At 39.2% G+C, this 23774-nt stretch overlaps 1 protein-coding gene and 1 pseudogene across 1 annotated transcript in view; both read left to right on the top strand.

Annotated features, from left to right (window-relative positions):
* BACH2 (BTB domain and CNC homolog 2) overlaps window positions 1-23774 on the top strand; it is a 144215-nt gene that overhangs the window by 42386 nt on the left and 78055 nt on the right. The window lies entirely within an intron of this gene.
* On the top strand, window positions 14640-15613 carry LOC123942118 (annotated as a pseudogene).

Raw genomic sequence — 23774 nt, forward strand, 5'->3', positions numbered from 1 at the left:
AAAAGATACGATGTCTTACAGTGCATCTGTTCCAAAAATACAAAAAGAGCAGAGAAGAAAGTGATATTTCTATTTGTGGAACTTCGTGTTTTGTTTACTTGGGCTTATCCCCGGGTGAAAATTCCGTTTAAATACTGATTGTAGGAAGAAGCTAACAACTGCTAGCCAGGTATTTTTCCTAAGGAATTAAAAGAGTAAGTATTCCTAGTGGAATGAGTCTATTTTCATTCTCAGGGTGTAATAGAACTGGAAGGGAAGAGTAGTTTGGTGTCTCACAATACGTAAACAACCCAAAGAGGGTAATGGGATAAACTTCCTATCTCTTCACATGCTGTTCACTCAACTGTACTGTCAAAGACGGAAACTCAACTTCCATTATTATGTGGGTCTGTTGGCAGGTCTCATTACCTGAGGGGTGATTATACAGATATAAACGTGTGTATTCCTAGTCAAGCCAGATAGAAGTTATATACCAATTGTAGTTGTGTGTGTTACACCTTTTCTATAGATTATGTTTCTGTCTTAGTGTATTTTGGTGCATAGACCTCCATATTTTCTCCTTTCGATTAGCTATCAACCGAATGTGAGTTGGGGCCTACTTAAATAATGAAAGAGGCTAATTATCAAGGACTTGACTTTACTAATGCACTTATGTTGGAGACGTTTTAGGTGAGGAGAGCATGGGCAAGCCATCTGATTTGGTCCATTATTATATTTTCAATTATCTTTGTTGCTCAAAGAGAGACATTAATATAGCTGAGGATGACATAGCAAATTACCACAGCTCTCTAACCTTTTAAATTGCTAACACTGTTGTAATCTGTAATTATAGAAATCAGTGTGAGAATTGTGGCACTGCATAATTATCTTTCCTGATACTTTACTGCTGAATGAATTATTAATCAGAATCAGTCTTGTATAGTATTTGCAGCAACTCAGAAGAATAATATATAATTAAATTTCATTATTCCTATTTTTGTGCTAATGTTTTATGATGTTGTAATTGATAATTAATTGGCCAAAAACTCACACAATACTTGGGAGTTTCAGGTGGCTGAAAAACGTTCAGTGTGCTGAGTTCATTAACTAAGTAATGATCATTCTGTAAAGACCATGGAGTCTAGTCCAATCTGTATGAGAAAGCTTTTGAAATCGTATATTAATCACTAAGACTTTCATGTTTCCTTAAAAGAAAGCAATAACTGTGAGCACATATGAATAATTAAGAAATTTTAATGGATTTCAAATCTGGTCAATTTGAAGCAATCAGATGTTGGTTATGAATATCAAGCTAATACACTAGATACAGTTCATGTGTTTTTCCATGTATCAGTTTCCGTTCTAATTAAACAATCTGCAGTCCCCATATAACCACATTTTCAAAAAGGGAATAGCAGTGCTCTAGCCCGAAAAGCCATTTCCCGATACCTTTGATGAGTGTAACCCACTGTGTACAAAGTCTTTATAGACAAAGTCTGGTCTAATCTTCTTTTCCAATTGTCCAAAATACTGACTGGTTTTCCTCCTCACAGACCCACAGAATTTAAAATCTGAAAGGATTATGAACTTTTCCTTGACTGGCAGTCTAACTAAGAATTCCTGGTGTGAGTCTCTTTCGGTATCCTTTGCAACCTAGGTAACCAGCCAAAGCTCAGAATCCAAGAATGTCTTTCCCTCAGCCTGGGTTCTATTGAAAAGAAACATTGTGGAGCATTTTATGTGAACTTCTGCTGTGCCACTTTATTTTTTTTAAGGTGATGCTTTTTTTTTTTTCTTTTTTTTTGGTTTTCAAGCATCTCCTTTAGAAACATACAGGTTGTGGTTTTGTTTTGTTTTATTTTATTTTTAAATGAGTGAACATCTTTTTTCTTTCCAAAGAATTTTGAAGGTCTGTGGTATGGAATTGTATAATGCATATGCTGGTTTTTAATCAGTCCTTTTTAAGCTGATCAGAAAACCATCCACAGGAGATTGTTCCTGCGGATTGCTGTGCAAATTCACCTCCACTTTCTCAGGAAGATCATGAGTAGTTTATTTTTATATTGGTCGTGCTGGCTTCAATGTCTCAAAGTTCCAAATTATAAATTATTAAAGAGGAGTTTGTGATCAGACCACTCAAGTAGAACTAAGGCCCATTCCTTTGGCTTCTGAAGGAGAGTTGCTTGTCAGATTTGGGAGTAAACATCAGAAGCCTTCCTCTTCCCATCTTCTCTCCATCCCAAGCCCCCCCAGAGCTGTGTATGGTCCCAGAGCAACAGAGGCCCAGGCAATAGTCATACTCTGAAAAATATCGATCATCCTGAGGATGCCATCGAGGGACCTGTGTGGCCATCATCTCCTTAAGGGCTTGATTGCGTAGGTGCTGCTGAAAGAGAGGGCGTGACTGGTGTGGCGGTTGGGATGGGAGACCATGAACTTAGAGGGCGAGAATCAGAGCGATCTTTCAGAAGTGGGAATAAGGAGGGTTTTTTTTATCAGGAAAGAACAGCTGAATTATTCTCTGTAAGGACCTATCCTGTACAGAACAACAGAGAAAGAAGAGGTCTCCCTGTTTGTGAATGATGGCACCCAGAAAGCTTTCGAAACAAAGTACACTTAAGACCCTTCCACCGAGAAACTCTCCACATGTTAGCTTTTCTTTCCTTTGCTGTGTCAGTCCAGTCTTTTCCTATAGCTTTTGCACCTTCCCATTATCTGGCTTGCATATCTCGGAGGTTAGATCATTAGTTTCCTCTAACAGTTACATAACTCAGAATGGACTGAGTTTTCTGTGGATAAACGGATAAGCAAGGTGACCTGGAAGCCAGAAAAACCAGGCAGCTTCAGAGAAGTAGGTTCGAAGGAGACCTCGGCAGAAATAAAAGTAGCAGGAAGCGGGAGAGGAAGATGAGTATGGGCAGGAGGCTGGGGTTAGGGTTTACATGGGATGGTCAAGGAGGCCTTCCTGAGAAGGCGACATCTGAGCAAAGGCCCGAAGGAGGTCAGGAAGTGAGCCATCACATTGAGATCTCCGAAGAGTCTGCTAGGAGGCATGTTTGATCTTCCTTCCACGTATAAGGAGACGGAGAAGGAAGAAAGACTTAAGTAGACTTAAGATGTAAGTAGTCCTCCCTGTAGCTCTAGGAAGTGGCAGGGCAGACGTTCCAGGTTTGTAGGGCTGCCTTACATCAGCAGCCGTGGGGGTTAAGCTGCAGATTTCCAGCCCCGCTCCTGTTTCCCTAAATCCATGCAGTTAGAGAGCTGCTGTCATTCCAAGAGATAGGAAGGCACGGGGGAGAGTCAGAGTGGTGCAGGCAGGGCTGTGAACAGGAGATGCTGATGCAAAAGGACGAGCTGTGATCAGTCTGGGAAAGAAAGGTGAATGCATGCAGGTGGCATGGTCAAGAAGCAGCTGGTTTTATATAACATTTACTACTTGTTGGATGAGTGAATGAATGAACTAGTGAACAAACATGTGGAGTGTTTTACTCCTCACAGCCTCATGAGAGGTGCTCTTTATCATATGCTTTTCATACGAATCAGGAAACCGAGGCACAGAAAATTTAAGTGTCTTGCCCAAGGTGAATGGCAGAATCAGGATTCAAAGCCAGGCAGCCTGCCCCAGAGCCTGCGTTCTCAACCATCCCACTATCCTGCTCCCACAAACTATCACCTATATAGTATTTAGTGAGGAATTGTTCTAAACACTTGGCGTGTTTGCGCTTTGAATGATTTCCTTCTCATGACAACGAGATTGATGATGGGAAATCCTTCCTGAGAGCTGACATGATTTGTCTGAGGGGGTTTAGCCATCAGTGTTCAGATACCAGCAGGCTGGCTCTGGGGGCTGGTTCGTCAGCGCTACACCACACAGCGTCTCATGATGAAGGGGGTTTCTGATTTAAATGAAACATGTCCAAAAGGTGGCAGAGAGAGAAAACCAAAAAAGCCTGTAATAGAAATGTGGGATTATTCAAAGCACGCACTTTTAGCAAATATAAGGGGATAGAATATTTGGAAATGTTATGAGATGAGAATCAGTGCAAGTCCCCCATCTGCCAGATGCTTTCTCTTGGCATGAAAGAGAAATATATCAGGGTTAAGTGCCCATAAGAGCAGACAGTCTTGATATAATGATGTGTAGAATTAGTCAAATGGTGGGGAGGATAATTCCTGATGCAAGCGAAGTGCTTTGTTCTTCTCAGAGAGCCCTCAGATCTATTGCCTTCTCTGACCTTCATGGTCACCGTGGGATGTTACAGAGGGAAGGCTGCAGTGATGCCATGGCCCAAGTTGCCAGAAAGTGCCAGATCCCACACACTGTCCTATTATTTTCTCACAGGCCATGGATGGAAAGCAAGCAAATTGGCCTTTCCCCAAGTCTGAGCAGGCGAATCTGGCAAACACAGACATACATCCTTCCTCGTGCAGTCCAGGTTTGCCTCACTGTAAGAAACTCAGCCTGTGCAGAATTACAGATTTATATAATGTATGAAGAAATGAATTTTCCTTTCATCATAGCCCTTATTTATGGCGTGTTTACTGTAAAACAAAGGCTGTCCTAAATACCTTATCTCTTCATCTCAGTTATGCTTCCCAGCCGTTTTGCACTGGGAAAAACCAAGGATTACAGAATCTAATTAATGTACCCAAAGCCCTACAGCTAGGAAGTGGGCCTCAAAAAGGGACTCAAAGGAGGTAGAGGAGCAGGGACTCAAAAGAGGCTCCTCTACCTCGAGCTGAAAGAAGAAATGGGAAACTAGTACATGGTAGAGTCAAGAAAGTGCTGAGAAGTCTCCTCCTGCCTGGTGCTTCCGGAGGTTTCCCTATGCCTCTCCAGTAGCATGTGGCTAAAGGCCTGGCCCTCGTCAGACCCCTTTCTGACCATTTGGAGAAAGGGTATTTTCTCCCCCGCCGCACTGCAGTTTGACTGTTTATAATGAGTGAGTTAGAAAATAATCTCTTCTTTAATACTCTTTGTTTTATCTGAGGCGTATCCTGTGGGGTACAAATGCTGTCTGTGAATTGTGCTGGTATAATCATATAATAGGACTTATATTTTAAACAGCATACTCGATGTCCGGAAGCATTTGTGACCTGCCTTTTGGTAACCATAATCATCATTCTGAGAAGCTGCCAGGGACCAGACAGGTACTTGGAAGGCTCCGAGCATATCCTTTCTCCCTCCTCGCCCGCTGCCTCTGTCTCTCTCCTCTGACCTCCTTCTCCCCAGACTCCCAGGAGAGCGTTTCACCTGTGTGTTACTCTTCCACCTCTATTCCATCTCCTGTATTGTGACAGATGCTCCAAGTACTTTTATTACCAGTTGTGGAATTCAACGCACTGCCGACCAATGGTCTTGGCCTCATGGTTTTAATCACTTCTAAATAGGAAAAATAGGACCGAGGGTGCCAAGGCTTTGGCAGAAACTCCCAAACCTTTCCCAAAGCACTTCCCAAGATGACCCTTGAGCCAGAGGACTCCTCTGCCTTGACGAGATGCTGCCTGCCATGGGTACGGAGCTGTGATTGTTTTTTACCAGCTGAACTGTCTCACAATCTCAACTTCGTCCATTCCAGCTTGCGTCCCTGCAGAGAAGATGGTGTTGTGGAACAGAATCATGAGGTCCAAAAGACCCTACTACATGAAAGAAACGAGTTTCCTTTTATTAAGTACCTTTTCTGTGAAAGCAGTATATCTGCCAAGCCTTGGAAACTCGCTTCCGTCTCCTTCCCCACCTGTAAGCAGTGTGCCCACCCAGGAAGCAAGGCAAGCATCGAGAGAGACCGCAGGGGTAAACAACCCCAGAACCAGAGCCATAGATACTCGTCAGGGACCGTCAGATCTGGATTTGACCCCCACCCCCTGAAAAGGAGTTCGAGTTGAAAGTCCAGCCTTTAGCGTCAGAACTCCCCATCAGATGAATTTGCCTTTGGCGGGTTGCACTTACTAGCACCTACCAGTGATAAACTAGTTCAGAAAATGTGCTGGGAACGCTGGCAGCCCTGACGGGGTTTCTTGACTTGGATGGACGCACAAGCTGAGTGTTGGCACTGACCTGGCCGTGAACTTCCGGCGGTAATGACATGGTATCTTTTGAAGGTAATTCTACAGACCACATTTTTAAATTTATAACACATAGATGTCCTCTTCCTCCTCCCTTCCCGGCTTCCCTCTGCCGCTCCCTCTCCCTCCCCTCCCCGTCATCAGATTTGAAGTCCACTAATTACCGAGTTCCGTTTTTGACAATCTCGGGTTTGACAGTAATGCGGCAGTTGGAGTCAGAGCCACTTGCAGTCTCCCCTTTTTTTCTGCATTTGACTATCTGTTGTCTTTTCTTAGTCTTTGATTCTCTGTTGTGAGTTTTGACTTGGTTCTTATCTAAGACAGAATAATTTCTGTCAGGCTCTGGGAACTCCCCTCCCACCCGACGGAGAAGTTTTGGGGAGGGGTGCACACCCCGTGTTGAACTGTGCACTGGGTACGGATATGCAGCGACTTCTATTAAAACGTAACATGATCCGTTGAGTCATCCTCCCTCTGGTTTGACTCAGAAGCTTTTTGGCGTACTTTGCATGTCATTTCTCTGTAATGATTTCCCCATGGAGAAGGGTGTCTGCTAGAATCCAGGCAGACTGAAGATTGCTCTGAGTCAAATGGATCTTTTATTCTTTTAGTATTAACCCTTATCTCTCGGTTTCCCACCCTGGCTTTTTCCCTGAAGGAACCTAATGAAGTAAATAGGTCCCACCACCCTCGTTTAGCCTCCTAATCACTGTTCATAATTTCTTCTCACATTAGCAGCACGAAGCTCTAGGGGAATATTCTCCGGCTAGAAGGGGATACCGGGAGAGACTGTTTCCCACAGATGCCCTGATAAAGAAAAATGTAGAAAAGAAATGACTTCTCTCTGTCCTCTAACTCATAAAAGGCAAGAAGCAAATGCTAATAGGAAGCAGAGATTGATGTATGAGAAATGAATATAAATGGAGAACACAGAGACAAAGAAGTAGTGTGGGAGACAAACTGGAAGTGACAATATAGAAAAGAAAACGAGTCAAGGGTAGAAAAGGACCTACCCCGGCAGAATAAATGGGGACTTTGGCTTCAACCTTCGCTGGTGGGTTATCACAAAAGAACCAAAAACAAGCATCAAATTATAGAAAAGAGGAGCTGGGTAGGTGCTCACAGAGCCGCACATCCAAATCTGCCAATCCCTCATTCCACGTTTTCTGCCTGCCCTTCTCCTCCCTTCACCATACACATGCCCCTCCCTCATTGCCAGCCTCCACTAACAATAACTGCATCTTGGACAGCCTGGTGTGGAGTCCTCTTCACCCATCAATTTCAAAGAATTTAATCTCTTTCATCTACTTTTTGACAGTGTAGGCTCTATGTTCTTGTTAAACCCAAGCCGTACCGCCCCCCTCCCCGCCCCCAGACCCCAAGCAATGTTGTCTCACGTGCTATTACTGGGTGGAGACTCAGACAGGAGGAGTCTATGAACGCCCTCCTTCATTCCATAGCCGCATGGGTGAGACAGCCTCTGAGAATGTGTCCTGACCAGAGCACTGTTTTCGGGGAGAGGAGTGAGAAGAGAGCAAAGTGAACTACTTCTCAGTACCATTGAGCACTGTGTTCCATTGCTTCATCCTTCCTTTGGGTTGACTTATTCATAAGACAGAAACATTCACACCGTTATTGGGCAAGTCTTCCTCTCTTCTTCTTCTTTTTTTTTTAATGTAGTTTTTTTTCAGTGTTCCAAAATTCATTGTTTATGCACCACACCCAGTGCTCCATGCCATACGTGCCCTCCATAATACCCACCACCCGGCTCACCCAACCCCCTACACCCCTCCGTAATGGCATTTCTCCCTTCCAGCCAGCTGTGTTTTTTTGACCACCCCTAACTTCTTGGAAACAGCCTTCTCAAGAACTGTAGGTAGAGAAGCTCGTGTTTCAGGTTTTTCCTAAAGCCTTTGTCCTTTCATAGAATCATAGAAATTAGAACTCGCAACGCCTTGCAGGTCACCTCGTCTGTTTCCTCATTTCATAGATACGGACCTGGAAGTGCCTTGAAATGATTTGGATTTCACAAGAGAAGATGAAACCCGAGATCTCTGAAAAGGGTCCTGCTCTGGGGCAGAAGCCAGGCTTAGATTTCTCACCAACTCCTGAAGGGCCTCCTCCTCATATTCTGCCCATTTTTGCAGATTTTTTTGTGTTTTCATTTGAAACCTAAAGTCCACCCTAGGACTTTCATGATTAAGTTGTACAGCCTGAGGCAGGTAACTTGAGCTGTTAACCCTTTCCTACAATCTTTAATTTGGAGCAAGCTGGACGGTTTTTTTACTTATAATAGCAAAGTGTGGAGACAGAGGTATAATTTAACACAAGGTGAAGGCACAGCTACTTATCACCAATGTCAAGAAACAGAACATTGTGACAGCACCCCTGAGCCCGCCTGCCCCCAATACCACTGGCCGATAACAACTCTCTCCCCACAGATGGAAACTCTGTTCTGAGTCTTTTCTTTATAGTTTTATCACCTATGTATGTATCTCTATATATTTAACTTTTGCCCATTTTTGAACTTGATATAAAGGAATCCAATTGTATGTTATTATTTTGTGTCTTGCTTCTCTGGCTCAGTATTCAACACTAGATTAGTGAGAATTGTTCATGTTGTTGCATGTGACTCTTACGTGCTTTGTGTCTTCCCAATGTATGAATCTGTGAATATGCTTCAGTGTAATTATTCATCCAGCTACTGACAGACGTTGTATTGTTTCTGTTGGGAGGGATGCTGAACAACACTGCTGTGAGCACTCTTTTTCTACTTTTTTAAGATTTTATTTATTTGTTTGATAGAGAGATAGAGAGCATAAGTAGGCAGAGCAGCAGGCAGAGAGAGAAGGAAAAACAGACTCCCCACCGAGTAGGGAGCCTGATGGGGGGCTCAATCCCGGGACCCTGGGATCATGACCTGAGCCAAAAGCAGCCGCTTAACTGACTGAGCCACCCATGTGCCCCTGCTGTGAGCACTCTAATACAGAGTTCCTGTTAACAGACATACAGTAGTGTCTTGGGTGTAACCCAGGAATGGAAATATTCGGTCATAATTGGCCCATATATATGAGTCCCCGTTGCTTTACATTTCCACAAACACTTGAAATTGCCAAACATTTTAGTTCTTTCCAGTTTGGTGGATGTGTTATATGTCTTTAATTCTTTATTATCTTTAAATTAACACCTATAGCCTGCTACCAATATTCTTCTTTTGTTTAATTCCAGTTAGTTGACATACAATGCAATATTGGTTTCAGGAGTATGGTGCCTTGATTCATCATTTACATATAATACCCAGGGCTCATCCTAACAAGTGCCACCATCCTTAATGCCCATCACCTGTCTAGCCCATCCCCTCCTCCTCCCTCCATCAACTCTCAGTTTGTTCTCTTAACTCAGAGTCTCTCATGATTTGTTCCCCCCGCCTTCTGTATATTCCTCTATTTTGTTTCTTAATTTCCATATATGAGTGAAATCATATGGTATTTGTCTTTCTCTGACTTATTTTGCTTAGCATAATACATTCTGACTCCATCCACATCATTGCAAATGGCAAAATTTCATTCTTTTGATGGCTGCGTAGTATTCCTCTGTGTGTGTGTGTGTGTGTGTGTGTGTGTGTGTGTGTGTGTGTGTATGTACACTGTATCTTCTTTATCATTCATCAGTTGATGGGCATTTGGGCTTTTTCCACAGTTTGGCTATTATTGATAATGCTGCTGTAAACATCAGGGTACAGGTACTCCTTTCAATGTGTTTAGTTTTTTTTTTTAAAGATTCATTTATTTGACAGAGAGAGTCACAGTGAGAGAGGGAACACAAGCTTGGGGGGTGGGAGAGGGAGAAGCAGGCTTTCCACCGAGCAGGGAGCCTGATGCGGGGCTTGACCCCAGGACCCCAGAATCATGACCTGAGCCAAAGGCAGACACTTAACGACTGAGCCATCCAGGCATCTCTCTATTTTTTTTTTTTTTTTTTTTTTTTAGAGAGAGAGTGAGAGCAGGAGGGGCTCAGTCTCAGGACCATAAAATCATGACCTGAGCTGAAACCAAGAGTAAGACACGTAACTGACTGAGCCACCCAGGTGCCCCCTTGAATGTGTATTTTTATATCCTTTGAATAAATACCTAGTAGTGCAATTGCTGGATCATAGGGTATTTCTATTTTTAGCTTTTTGAGAAATCTCCATACCATTTTGAGAAACCTCCATACTTCTCTACAGAGTGGCCACACCAGCTTGCATTCCCACCAACAGTGCAAGAGGGTTCCCCTTTCTCCGCATCCTCACCAACACCTGTTGTCTCCTATATTATTCATTTCAGACATTCTGACTGGTGTGAGGTGGTATCTCATTGTGGTTTTGATTTGTATTTACCTAATGGCGAGTGATGTTGAGCATCTTTTCATGGCTCTGTTAGCCATCTGGATGTATTCTTTGGAAAAATGTCTGTTCATGTCTTCTGCCCATTTCTTAACTGGGTTATTTGTTTTTTGGGTGTTGAGTTTAATAAGCTCTTATAGATTTTGGATACTAACCCTTTATCAGGTATGTCATTTACAAATATCTTCTCCCATTCCCTAGATAGCCTTTTAACGTTGTTGATTGTTTCTTTCACTATGTAGAAGATTTTTATCTTGATGAAGTCCCAATAATTCGTTTTTGCTTTTGTTCCCCTTGCCCCTAGTGACATGTCTAATAAGAGATTGCTACAGCTGAAGTCAAAAAAGTTGCTGCCTGAGTTCTCCTCTAGAATTTTTATGGTTTCCCATCTCACATTTAGGTCTTTCATCCATTTTGAATTAATTTTTGTGTATGGTGTGAAGAGAATGAAATGGTCCAGTTTCATTCTTCTGCATGTGACTGTCTAGTTTTCCCAACACCATCTGTTGAAAAGACTGTCTTTTTTTCCATTGATACTCTTCTCTGCTTTGTTGAAGATTAGTTGTCCATAGAATTGTGGGTCCATTTCCTGGTTTTCTAGTCTGTTCCATTGATCTGTGTGTCTGTTTTTGTGCCAGTACCATACTGTCTTGATAACTACAGTTTTGTAATATACCTTGAAGTCTGGAATCATGATGCTTTGCTTTTCTTTTTCAGGATTGCTTTGGCTATTCAGGGTCTTTTGTGGTTCCATCCAAATTTTAGAACTGTTTGTTCTAGCTCTGTGAAAAATGCTGGTGGTATTCTGATGGGGACTGTCTGCTACCAACATTCCAATACTTCTAGCTCAAGCTCCACATCACAGCCTGCCTTTCCATACAGTTCACATTTAAATATAGAAGTGTGACTACTTGTCACTCTCTTATTACGAGATATTTAGAAAGCTTGGGTTATTTTGTATTTTGGTCTGTTTTTTTAAAAACGAGTGAAACAACATCAGCAACAAAAATTACCCAAAAATTGGGGCTTATGATCATTGTCCCTAAATTCTTTATTTTTTTTCAACTATACAGTAAAAACCATTGTCACAAACTGTGTCAATAAATTGAACTTCTTCCCAAAAGGTCAAAGAAGATGGAAGTTTATGTTGAAGTACAAGAACCATTCAGAGCTATTAAGGATTTGATGATACAATTGCAAGTGCTTCCTTCTAACAGCAGCCTTAAATTTCAGTTCCCTTGGCACTGACGAGCACACACGCAGATGGAGTGTTTGAGTAAATAAAGAACACGGAACGTTTTAGCTGCTCAATGTCAGGCCCTTACTCTAGCTATCTAAGGCATTAGAGACATTAAATGACAGGCACTGCAGTTTTCTATTATAAAGTACCGAAATTGGATTGCTTTCCACTTTAAGTAAGAAGTTTGAGTCTTGATGCAATTGAAAAGTGTTTCCAATCCAAAAGCAATAACTTAGTAATTTTAATGCCACTATGCACTCTAAAATTTCTATAGACTTGATAAATTTCTTTTATAAAAACTAACACTTATAGTTTCATTGTAAATAACTTTTTTTAAAAAAAGCATGCTTGATAAGAACAGGAATTTCCTCAGCAATTACTAAATAATTTAGTGTGTGATTCACAGAAGTATTTACTTAATGCCCTGTTTCTATGGGAAATGTGGTTGGAATTTCAAATGAAATGGTTTATAATTTGGTCTTTTTCATTACCTGCAAGGCATATTCATTTCTTTTCATGTGAACCATTCTAGACATGACAGGTTGTCTGAAAAACGTAACATTCTACTTTTTTGTGAATTTCAGCTTCTCACATTTCCCACTGTAGACTTTTTTTGTCTTTTTGGTTTTTTGATTTATACTTTTAACCTTCAGAACTAAGTGTCAGATGTTTTAATTTCTGAATATAAACCAATAATGAATGAAGACTGAATGAGGAAATGAATAAGCAAGTCTGTATTCATTAATATTATGTCTCTGATCAGAGTTGTGGTCTGTGTAGTTTTTTTTTTTTTAAAGAATGAGCATATTATGAGAAAATAATAGTAATTAACTTTTACTGCTGAACCATATGATAAGATGATTGGGGTATATGTGTATGTACATGTGCAGCTGGGTTTTTTGGCCTACAAAAAGAAGAATGAGATCCAGCCAAAACCCAAATCAGAACCTTTGGAAGGCTTCCTTACAATCTGATTTCAGCTAATGTCTACACACTTTAACACATTGTCTAATGCTTAGTGTAAAGACTGGCTGTCAGACTCCTACATGCTATTCTGGGCTCTGTTACTCACTACAAAGTATTTCATTCTTAGATCCCATGGGTCCTGCTGCAGATTTCTGGATTTGCTGCTTTGGGGGGGGGGGGTGTTTTTTTAATTAATATTAGCAAAGCAAATGGAAAATAAAAAACTTAATGGGACATAATGCAGTGATAGGAGAAACGGAATTCAGGTTGGTATTGGTGAGTCAAAAACAGACAAGTTGGAGGGAGTTCCTAGAAGAGCACCCATGGTAATTGGAGGATGAGAAGGGCTGACTGATTTCTAAAAGAAGAAGAAACAGTATGTTCCATTATGCTTGAAGAGGGGCCAACAGTGAGGGGTGTGATAAGATCCAATAGGAATGTAAAGGCCAAGAGGAAGAGAGTGGTGCTGGCATGGCATAAGGAAGGATTATCCAGGAATAATGTAATAAAAGCAAGAAAATCCTCAGACAGGTTAAAGTCTAGCAACAGCTTCATGGGAATTATAGATTTTAGATTATACCATTTGATGAACAGATATAATCTGTTTTAAGTGTCTTCTAAAACTCTCTGGAAGGTTTAACCCAAAAAGCAGATGTCCGTGTTCATGTGACTATCATAGCCTTCATCGACTCAGGGAACATACATCACCATAGCCCCTTTATTTTCCCAAACCTGCCCTATTGCAGGATATTGAATCCTTCCTTGAGGTCCCCTCCTCCCAGATATCTTAGACCAGAAAGAGACTATCTTCCTTGTGAACTGGAATCTGAGTCCACACACTACACTGCCTTGGCTTCCCCACTATTAATGGCTGCTCCCTGCCTGGTGGGGTAGACTCTCATCCAGGGCTGCTGTGTAGTAGTCAGGCCCCTGTTCGGACTTCAGTGGAACTCCACACTGGGTTTCCAGGTGAAATAATTCTTTTAGCTTATACTCCCTTACTCAGCTGTAGTTCCCAGAACAAACCTATGGGCTAAGATGTCTAGGACCGAAAGAGCTAATGGCATTAGCACCACATGTTGTGCCAAAATGTCTTCCTAGATTTGGATTCTCCATTTCCAAAAGGTAATTTCACCTCAAGGGACTTACTTGCTCTCCTCCATTTACTCAGGAATATCATGGTCTATCCAGACAGATCTTCCTAACCTGGAACCTGTGAGAGCAAGGGTTGAGGTATTAGTTCCTTCTCTCCCAGAAGGTTTTGGTTTTTTCCTTTATATTGTCCATCCCATTACCTGTAACCACCTCTGCGGAGGCAGTTTCTTTTAAGCCATGCAACATCAACAACAATAGAAGAGGTTGTATGAATGGTCTTTAGAAGGCCAAAGAAAGCTAGCTTCCTTCAACTATGATGATGGTGACCCACTGCCTGTAACCAACTAGGTATTTCTTTTATAGAGTCTAAGACTCAGAGAAGTATAGATATGTAAGAACTTTGCTGATCTTCTAGTTCAGACTTTTGTTTTATAAATATGGAAGCAGTTCCAGAGAAAGTTAAGCAGCTTATCCATAATCTGCAAAGCTGGTAAGTGCCAGAGCTGGATCAAAAGACCTAGATCCCAGGTATACTCCTCCTTCCTCTGCACCTCACTTTCATTTCTCTTTTAACTTTCTTTCATTTCTTGTTTCACAAAAGAACTTAAGGCTTTGTATCCTTTGTAGGGAGCTTCTCTCTTCTTGGTGTAGGTGCATTAATATTAGATACCCATAAATGGACTGGAAAAATGAGATCTCTCTTACAAATCTCCTGCTTTTATGAGTTAAGCATACCATTTACCTTGTAGAACATTACTTTTTGCACCTAATTTTGAGTACTGCCTGCTACATGTAAGCTATTGGGACTTTAAATAAACAAATAAATAAATTTCCAAAGACTGAGAAGACTAAACGTGATAGGAGAAGAGTATTAATTTGAGAACTAAGAATGAAAAAAATAAATCAGACATGAGACCACCTATGGGAGATAAGAAAATCCTGAAAATATTTCATGTAAAAGATGCCAGAATAGGAAATATTTGTCTTTGGCCTCTGTGTGCCATCGTGGCAGCCATGACTAGTCAGGTGCTCCTGGGCTCTGGTCTCACCATCCTGTTCTAGCAGCTTATGTACATGAAGGTATCCATCCAAGTGGGATATGAGCCTCTTCCCCCAACAATGGGATGAAATATTTTTGGGCGGCAAGTATGCAGCCTCCAGGTCTGTTTTGTTATGCTCAGCACATTGTGAACATCAATGAGAAGCATGGGTTACTCACAGGCTTAACTCCAAGACTGAGTTCAGGAGTCCTTGGAACTGTGCTCCATGATAAAGTTTTACAGGACTTAGGCCCTGGAAATGTACAGAAAGAAATCACACCTTCCTTCAACCAAGTTATCAAGGTTGTCTTGAGAGATGGTGGCTCATTCTGCTGCTACTCTTATCACACATTCCTTCCATGTGATCACTCTGAGATCTGTGGTACATATCATTGGCAGAAAATCCAAGTACTGTGGGCTTTGTAACTCATGTACCCTCCACATGAAGAGGGTACCCTAGAATTTTTTGCAAGTCTTATATCTCACCTCCTAGGTGACATCATTTATTTGTGACTTTGTCTCTCACTGGCCTGGTTCATCAATACGTATGCACTGGACAGTGGGGTTTCCACCAGGAGTAAAATGAGGAGTTATTCCCAAGATGTTACAGGACTTTTTTTTGCCAATATTGACCTATCCCTTTGTGTTTGTCTCTAATCATATGACTGTCAACAACTGAGCTTGCTGATGGATCCCCTCAATACTCCCCAATATATATACTTCTTGGGTAGAATTCTGGTGCATGCTATAAAAAGAGGGAAATAAGAGCCAAGGAGATAATTTGTTTTCCAGAAGGTCCCCTTTGGGAAGACTTATTATTGTGACCTGAGAATGTTAATTTAAAGATATGGGACAGGGACAGTGACATTTTTATAGTCCCAGATGCACAGAATTAAGGGAGATAATGTTGATTTCTATACAATGTGGTATGCTTTCTTAATAATCATTTAATCTTGAGAAAATGGAAAAAAACTTGTTCTTCTTACTAGGTAAAAAAATATTTTAGCAGCAATTAGCTAGTCATAAAGACAGAAGCCATGCAAACTCAGTCTTGCTCCATGGCTTATGATCATTGTAACTGAATTGTGTCACTTAAAATGCTATCCTTATTGAATAAAAAATGATTCCAAGTAATGAAACTTACAGATACTTTATGTTTTATTGGAAGTCAAAGAACTGAAAGTTCTTGTTTGCAAAAATATTTTTGTAAACTAGGTATTACAAATCATCATTTATAGTAGAGCAAAATTTACACTATATGTTTAGCAAAGTGATATATAATTGTTTGTAATTTTTTCAGTTTAACTGTAACGTAAAGACTAAATCCAGGATTTTTACTTCCAGCCAAGATGGAGTAACAGGTACTAGAGTTACTAAATTTACTCCCACCTGAAGCAACTATAAAAACAAATAAAATATATCAAACAATGCTCTTCAAGACATTGGACACCAAGCAACAAAGGACATTGATCCCTAAAAGAAGGAAAAACAAGCTGAGCCCAGCTTACTGTTTTGAGAGTGTTTCCAGACAATGGTAGGGGAAAGATAAACCAAAGAAGATCTTGGCTGACTCCTGAGTTGAGGAGACAGAACTAATAATAGTCAGGAGAGAGTGTTGTGGCTACACTTCAGAAAACAGAGTAGCAAAGAAGAGAGAGCTTCACAGAGAGAAAATTCCAGAGATCTGCAGAGGGTTTCCCTTAAATATTCTGCGGAGTACTCATTAACACATGTGTGTGAGAAAAATACCAAAAATGAGGAAAGAAAGACCCAAAACAATTAGAAGGAACAGTACTCAGAGCTCACAGATGATCAGGAATAATACCTGTTCCTACCATCCAGACTAGAGAACCCATAATTCAAGGGACATTGGGTAAAATATTCAGAAGAGTCTTGAATCAGTAGTGGGGAAGAAGGAAGTCTATATTAAATGCTGCTCTTCCCACCTAAAGATCTCAAAAAGCTAAACCTAGAGGACCGAACTATTGCGATATAACTCAACTGAGTCCTAGGACAAAGTTCAAGAATGTTAATAAGAACACACAAGTATCAAGCATCTAACAAGGTAGGCTCCAATCAAAACTTTTCAGGCATGCACAGAAGCAGGGAAATATGACTCATAATGAAGAGAACTAGCAATCAAAACTAAACCAGAATTGACACAGATGTTAGAATTAACAGACAGAAATAGTTATTATAACTGTATTCCAAATGTTCAAGAAGTTAGAGGAGTGATTAAATATCTTAAGCAAGTTGTGGGAGATATAAAAAAGACCCAAATTGAACTTTTAGAGATGACAACCACAATTTCTGAGATGAAAATTACTGTGAAAGGAATTAATGGCAGATTAGATATTGCAGAAGAAAGGATTAGTGAACTTGAAGGCCTAGCAGTAGAAACTGTCCAAAATGAAACACACAGAGAAGACTACCAAAAAGAAAAATGTACAGAGCATTTGTGAGCTGTGGGACAGTTTCAGATAGTCTCCATTTAGGTAGTTAAATAATGTCTGACATGCTTTCAAATTTGGTGAAAACTATACTCACCCTTTCAAAAAAGCTCAAAAACCATGAAAAAATTACACCAAAGTACTTCATAATCAAATTGCTCGAAACAGTGATAAAGAATCTTAAAAGTAGCTAGAGGGGGAAGAGCAGAGGAACAAAGATAAGGATGAAAGCAGATTTTTCATTGGAAACCATGCAAATGAAAAGACAGTGCAATGACATTTTCAAAGTACTGAAAAGAAAACAATTGTCGATCTAGAATCTATTTCCTCACAAAAATAACTTTCAAAAATGAAGACAGTAGACTTCTTTTTTTTTTTTAGTCTTTTTTTTTTTTTTAAGATTTTATTTATTTGACAGACGGAGATTACAAGTAGGCAGAGAAGCAGGCAGAGAGAGAGGAAGAAGCAGCCTCCCTCCTGAGAGCCGGATGCGGGCAGGGGACTTGATCCCAGGACGCTGGGATCATGACCTGAGCCGAAGGCAGTCTTTAACCCACTGAGCCACCCAGGCGCCCTGGCAGTAGACTTCTTAAGAGAAACAAACACTGAAAGAATTTATCACCAACAATGATGGACCAAATGCTTATGTCCACCTCCAAAAGCCCTAAACCCATGCAATATTTGGAGATGGGGCCTTTGGAAAGCAATTAGGTTTAGATGAAGTCATGAGGAGGGAACCCCTAGGACAGAATTAGTATCCTTATAGAAAGACAAAGAGAGACTAGAGTTCTCCCCCTATGCAAAGACAGTGAGAAGGCAGCTATCCACAAGCCAAGAAGAGCCCTCCCCAAGAACGAAATTAGCTGGGACCTTGATCTTGGAATTCCCAGACTGAGGAACTATGGGAAAGAAGTTCTATTGTTTATGCTATCCAGTTTCTTCTATTTTTCTATAACAGCCCAGGCTGACTAAGACACCAATATAGCCACACTACAACTCATATATAAAAGAAGTACTCAGGCAGAAGAAAAATGTGTGGATATGGGTGTGTACTTTTTCTCTTGCTATTTAAATCTCTATAAAAGATCATTGTTTAAATAAAAATAATAACAAGGTAGTGTGGGGTTTATAACATTTGTGGAAGTAAAACGCATGACCAGGAGAGAGAAATGGAGGCATAATATTGTAAGATTCTTATACTCTACATGAAGTGGTATAATATCACTTGAAGACGGATTGCAATAATTTAAAGAAGCATACTACAAACCCTAGGTGACCAATAAAATAACAAAACAACATGACAATAAAGGGGATAAGCTTGAATTGTAAATATAAAATACTGTTACTATAAAAACAGAGAGTAAGGGAAAAGGGAACAAAGAACAGATGGGACAAAGAGAAAAGTTTCAAAATGGCATATTTGAGCCCCACCAAGTCAACAATAACATTAAATGCAAGTGGTATAAGCACTACAATTAAAAGTCAGAAATTATCAGATTGAATTTTTTTAAAGACTGATTTATTTTAGAGAGACAGTGGTGGAGGTGGGGAGTCTTAACCAATGGAGCCCGATGTGAGGCTTAGCCTCATGACCCCGAGATCATGACGTGAGCTAAAACCAAGAATCTGGTGCTTAATTGACTGTGCCCCTGAGGCATCACTTGGATTTTTTTTTTTTTTTAAGATTTTATTTATTTATTTATTTGCAGATGGAGATCACAAGTAGGCAGACAAGCAGGCAGAGAGAGAGGAGGAAGCAGGCTCCCTGCCGAGCGGAGAGCCTGATGCGGGGCTCGATCCCAAGACCCTGAGATCATGACCTGAGCTGAAGGCAGAGGCTTTAACCCACTGAGCCACCCAGGTGCCCCCGGATTTTTTTTTTTTTTTAATAAAGCAAGACTCAACTTTATGCTGCCTACAAGAAATACGCTTTAAATATAAAGACACAAATAGATTAAAAGGATAAATGGGGCAAAAGATGTTAACACTAATGCTAAACACTAATTACAAGAAACTGACATGACTATTGATATCAAACAAATTAGATTTCAAAGCTAATAATATTTGCAGGAATTAAAAGGTCATTTTGTGATAGAGGAATAAATGCATTAAGAGAAAATAAAAATTCTAACTATGTATGCGTCTAATAATAGGATTTCAAACTGCATGAAGCAAAATGATAAATAAATCTACAATTATAGTTAGAGATTTCAGTGACTCTCCTTAATACCTTGACAGAACCCATGGATAGAATATTAGTAAAGATACAGAGAATTTGAACACTGATTATACAATTTGACTTAAGTGTTACTTATAGAACACTCCAACTAACAAGAGAACACACATTCTTTTCAAATACATATGGGATATTTACCAAAATAGTCTATATCTGGGATATAAGATAAGTGTCTAAAAATTAAAAGGATTGAAGTTATTCAAAGTTTGTTCTCTGGTCACAATGGAACCAGAGACCAGAAAACAGTAATAGAAAGATATCTGAACTCCTTCAAACATTTGGAAACTAAATAACATTTCCAAATAATTTCTACATTAAGGAAGAAAGAGAAAGGGAAATTAGAAAGCATTTTAATATTAATGAAAATAAAAACTCAGCATTTCAAAATTTGTGAGATGTTGCTAAAGCAGTACTTAGACTGAAATGTATAGTATTAAAACTTTTCTTAGAAAAGATGAAAGATCTTAGATCATGAACTCAACTTCCACCTTTGGAAACTAGAAAAAGAAAAGCAAATTAATGGTTAATTAATCTTCAATGAAAGAGGTGAGAATATGCAATGGAAAAAGACAGTCTCTCCAACAAATGATGTTGGGAAATCTGAAACAGCTAGTGCAAAAGAGTGAAACTGGACCATTTTCTTACACCATACACAAAAATAAATCAAAATGGATTAAAGACCTAAATGTGAGACCCAACACTGTAAAAAATCCTAGAAGAGAGCACAGGCAGTAATTTCTCTGACATCAGCCATAGCAACATTTTTCTAGATAGGTCTTCTGAGGCAAGGGAAACAAAAGCAAAAATTTAAACTTTTGAGACTACATTAAAATTAAAAGCTTCTGCACAACAAAGGAAACAGTCAACAAAATTAAAAGACAACCTACTGAATGGGAGGAGATACTTACTTACAAATGACTTATCTGATAAAGGATTAGTATCCAAAATCTATAAAGAACTTACAAAAACTCAACACCCAAAAAACAAAAAATCTGATTTAAAAATGGGCCAAAAGACATGAACAGACATTTCTCCAAAGACATCGAGATCGGTAACAGACATGAATAGATGTTCAACATCAGCGATCATTGGGGAAATGCAAAACAAAACTACAGTGAGATATCACCTCACACCTGTCAGAATGGCTAAAATCAAAACCACAAGAAACAGCAAATGTTGGCAAGGATGTGGAGAAAAAGAAATCCGGGGCGCCTGGGTGGCTCAGTGGGTTAAAGCCTCTGCCTTTCACTCAGGTCATGGTCCCAGGGTCCTGGGATCGAGCCCCGCATCGGGCTCTCTGCTTGGCAGGGAGCCTGCTTCCTCCTCTCTCTCTCTCTGCCTGCCTCTCTCCCTACTTGTGATCTCTATCTGTCAAATAAATAAGATAATAAAAAATCTTAAAAAAAAAAAAAAAAGAAATCCTCTTGCACTGTGGGCCGGAAAGCAAACTGGAGTAGCCACTGTGGAAACATTATAGAGTTTCCTCAAAAATGTAAAAGTAGAACTACCATATGATCCAGTAATTTCACTACTGGATATTTACCCAAAGAATACAAAAACACTGGTTCAAAAAGATATATGCACTCTGTGTTTATTGCAGCACTACTTACAATAGCCAAATTATGAATGTAGCCTAAGTGTCTATCAATAGATAATGGATGAAGATGTGGTGTGTATATATACATATAATGAAATATTACTCAACCATAAAAAAGAATGAAATCTTGCCATTTGGAATAACATAGATGGATCTAGAGAGTCTAATGCTAAGTGACATAAGTCAGAGAAAGAAATGCCATATGATATCATTAATATGTAGAATTTAAGAAACAAAACAAACGAACAAAGAAAAAAAAGAGACAAACCAAAAAAGGACACCTAACTATAGAGAACAACTTGATGATTATCAGAGGGGAGATAGGGAGATGGGGCAGGGGGAATGGGTGAAATAGGGAAGGGGTTTAAGAATACACATATCGTGATGAGCACTGAGTATATACAATATATAGAATTATTGAATAACTATATTTTACACCTGAAACTGATATAACACTATGTTAACTATATAGGAATTAAAATAAAATTTAAAAAATAATAAAAGGTAATAAAAATAAAAAAGAAGAGCAAATTAAAGCCTAAAGTAAACAGAAGAAAGTGTACAACAATGAAAGCAGAAATCAGTGTAATAAAAACAGAATAATAAGAAAATAAATTTAACAAAAGGCTAGTTCCTTGGGAATATTGATAAAAATAATAAAAATCTCTACCCAACTTGATCAGAAAAGAAAGAAAAATGACCCAAGTTCCCAGTATCAGAAATGTGAACTCCAACATAGATTCTAATGATATTAAAAGGAAAATAAGGAAATATTATGTACAACTTTATGCCAATGAATTTGACAATTTTTTAAAAATTTGAATTTGTAGTTAAAACTCCAGGCCAAGGAGATTTCACAGGTAAATTCTATCAAATATTTAAGGAAGAAATGATATCAATTCTACAAAAGCTCTTCTAGAAAAGTGAAAAATAAGAAATATTTTCCAACTCATTTTGTGAGACCAGCATTACCCTGATTAAATAATTATATATGAAAAGAAAACTACAGATTAATATCCCACATGAGCATAGACAGCAAAGATTCTTAGCAAAATGTTAAAAAAAGGAATCCAACAATGTGTAACAAAACAAACACATTATGGTCAAGAGGAGTTTATTTTAGAGATGCAAAGTTGATTTAATATCAAAAATCAATCCTATTATTCATATCAACATACTAAAAAAATTCTGTGATTATCAATACATGTAGAAAACACATTTAACAAAATCCAGCATCCATTCCTGATTTTTAAAAAAAGAAATTCCCAATAAACTAGGAATAGAAAGAAATTTCTTCAACTCAATAGGGGCATCTATGAAGCACTGATACCTATCATCATAAATAACAGTGAAAGGATGAAGTGTTCCCATAACAACAGGAACAAGGCAAGGATATTTTTTCTTACAACTTCTATTCAACATTGCACTAGTGGTTCTAGCCAATGTAGTAAGCAAGAAAAAAGACTCCAAAATCATTCAGATTGGAAAGGAAGTAAAATGTCTTCGTTCGGACAACATGTATGTTTTAGAAAACCTGTTATTACCAAAAAAAAAAAAAAAAAAAAAAAGACTCAGAACCAATAAACAAATTAGGAAAAACTGCAGGACACAAGATCAATACACAAGAACAATTTATATTACTGTATACTAGCAATGAAAAATTAGAAATTTAAATTAAAAAGCAAAATCATTTATAATTACTCTAAAATAGTAATATCTCTGTATAAATCTAAAAAAAAAAATATGACCTTGGTTTAGGCAAAGTTTTTTTAGGTATGCCACCAAAAGCATCATCCATAAAAGAAAGAATTGCTTGATTGGTCTTCATCAGATGAAGACTTTCCACTCTTTGAAAAACACTGTTAAGAGAATGAAAAGATAGCTGCATAGTATTCCATTGTATATATATATATACCACATCTTCTTTATCCATTCATCTTTTGATGGCCATCAAAGAAATGAAATCTTGCCATTTGCAACGATGGGGACGGAACTAGAGGGTATTATGTTGAGTGAAGTAAGTCACTCAGAGAAAGACAATTATCATATGATATCTCTCATATGAGGACTTTGAGAGGCAGAGTGGGGGGTTGTGGGGGGTAAGGAAGGAAAAAATGAAACAAGATGGGATCGGGAGGGAGACAAACCATAAGAGACTCTTAATCTCACAAAACAGAGGGTTGCTGGGGGTGGGGGGTTGGGAGAGGGTGGTTGGGTTATGGACATTGGGGAAGGTATGTGCTGTGGTGGGTGCTGTGAAGTGTGTAAGCCTGATGATTCACAGACCTGTACCCCTGGGGCAATAATACATTGTATGTTAATAAAAATAATTTTTTTAAAAAAGAATGAAAAAAGCTACAGACTTGGAGAAAATACTGGCAAATCACATATCTGATAAAGGACTTTTATTCAGAGTATATAAAGAATGCTCAAAACTCAGTAATAAGGAAACAGACCAGTAGGAAATGGACAAAGAATCTGAATACACATCTCTCCAAAGAAGGTAAATAGATGGCAAATAAGCACACGAAAGATGTTCAGCATCTTCAGTCATTAGAATAAAAGCAAATTAATAAAACCACAAAGAGATACCATGGTATACTTACTAGAATGGCCAAAATTAGAGAGGCTGAGCTTAAGAACTGGTGGCAAGGATGTGAAAGCGCTCGAACTCTCATACCCTGCTGCTGAAATGTGAAATGCTATAACCATCGTAGAAAA

This window comes from Meles meles, chromosome 5, assembly GCF_922984935.1.
Source record: "Meles meles chromosome 5, mMelMel3.1 paternal haplotype, whole genome shotgun sequence".
Taxonomy (NCBI): domain Eukaryota; kingdom Metazoa; phylum Chordata; class Mammalia; order Carnivora; family Mustelidae; genus Meles; species Meles meles.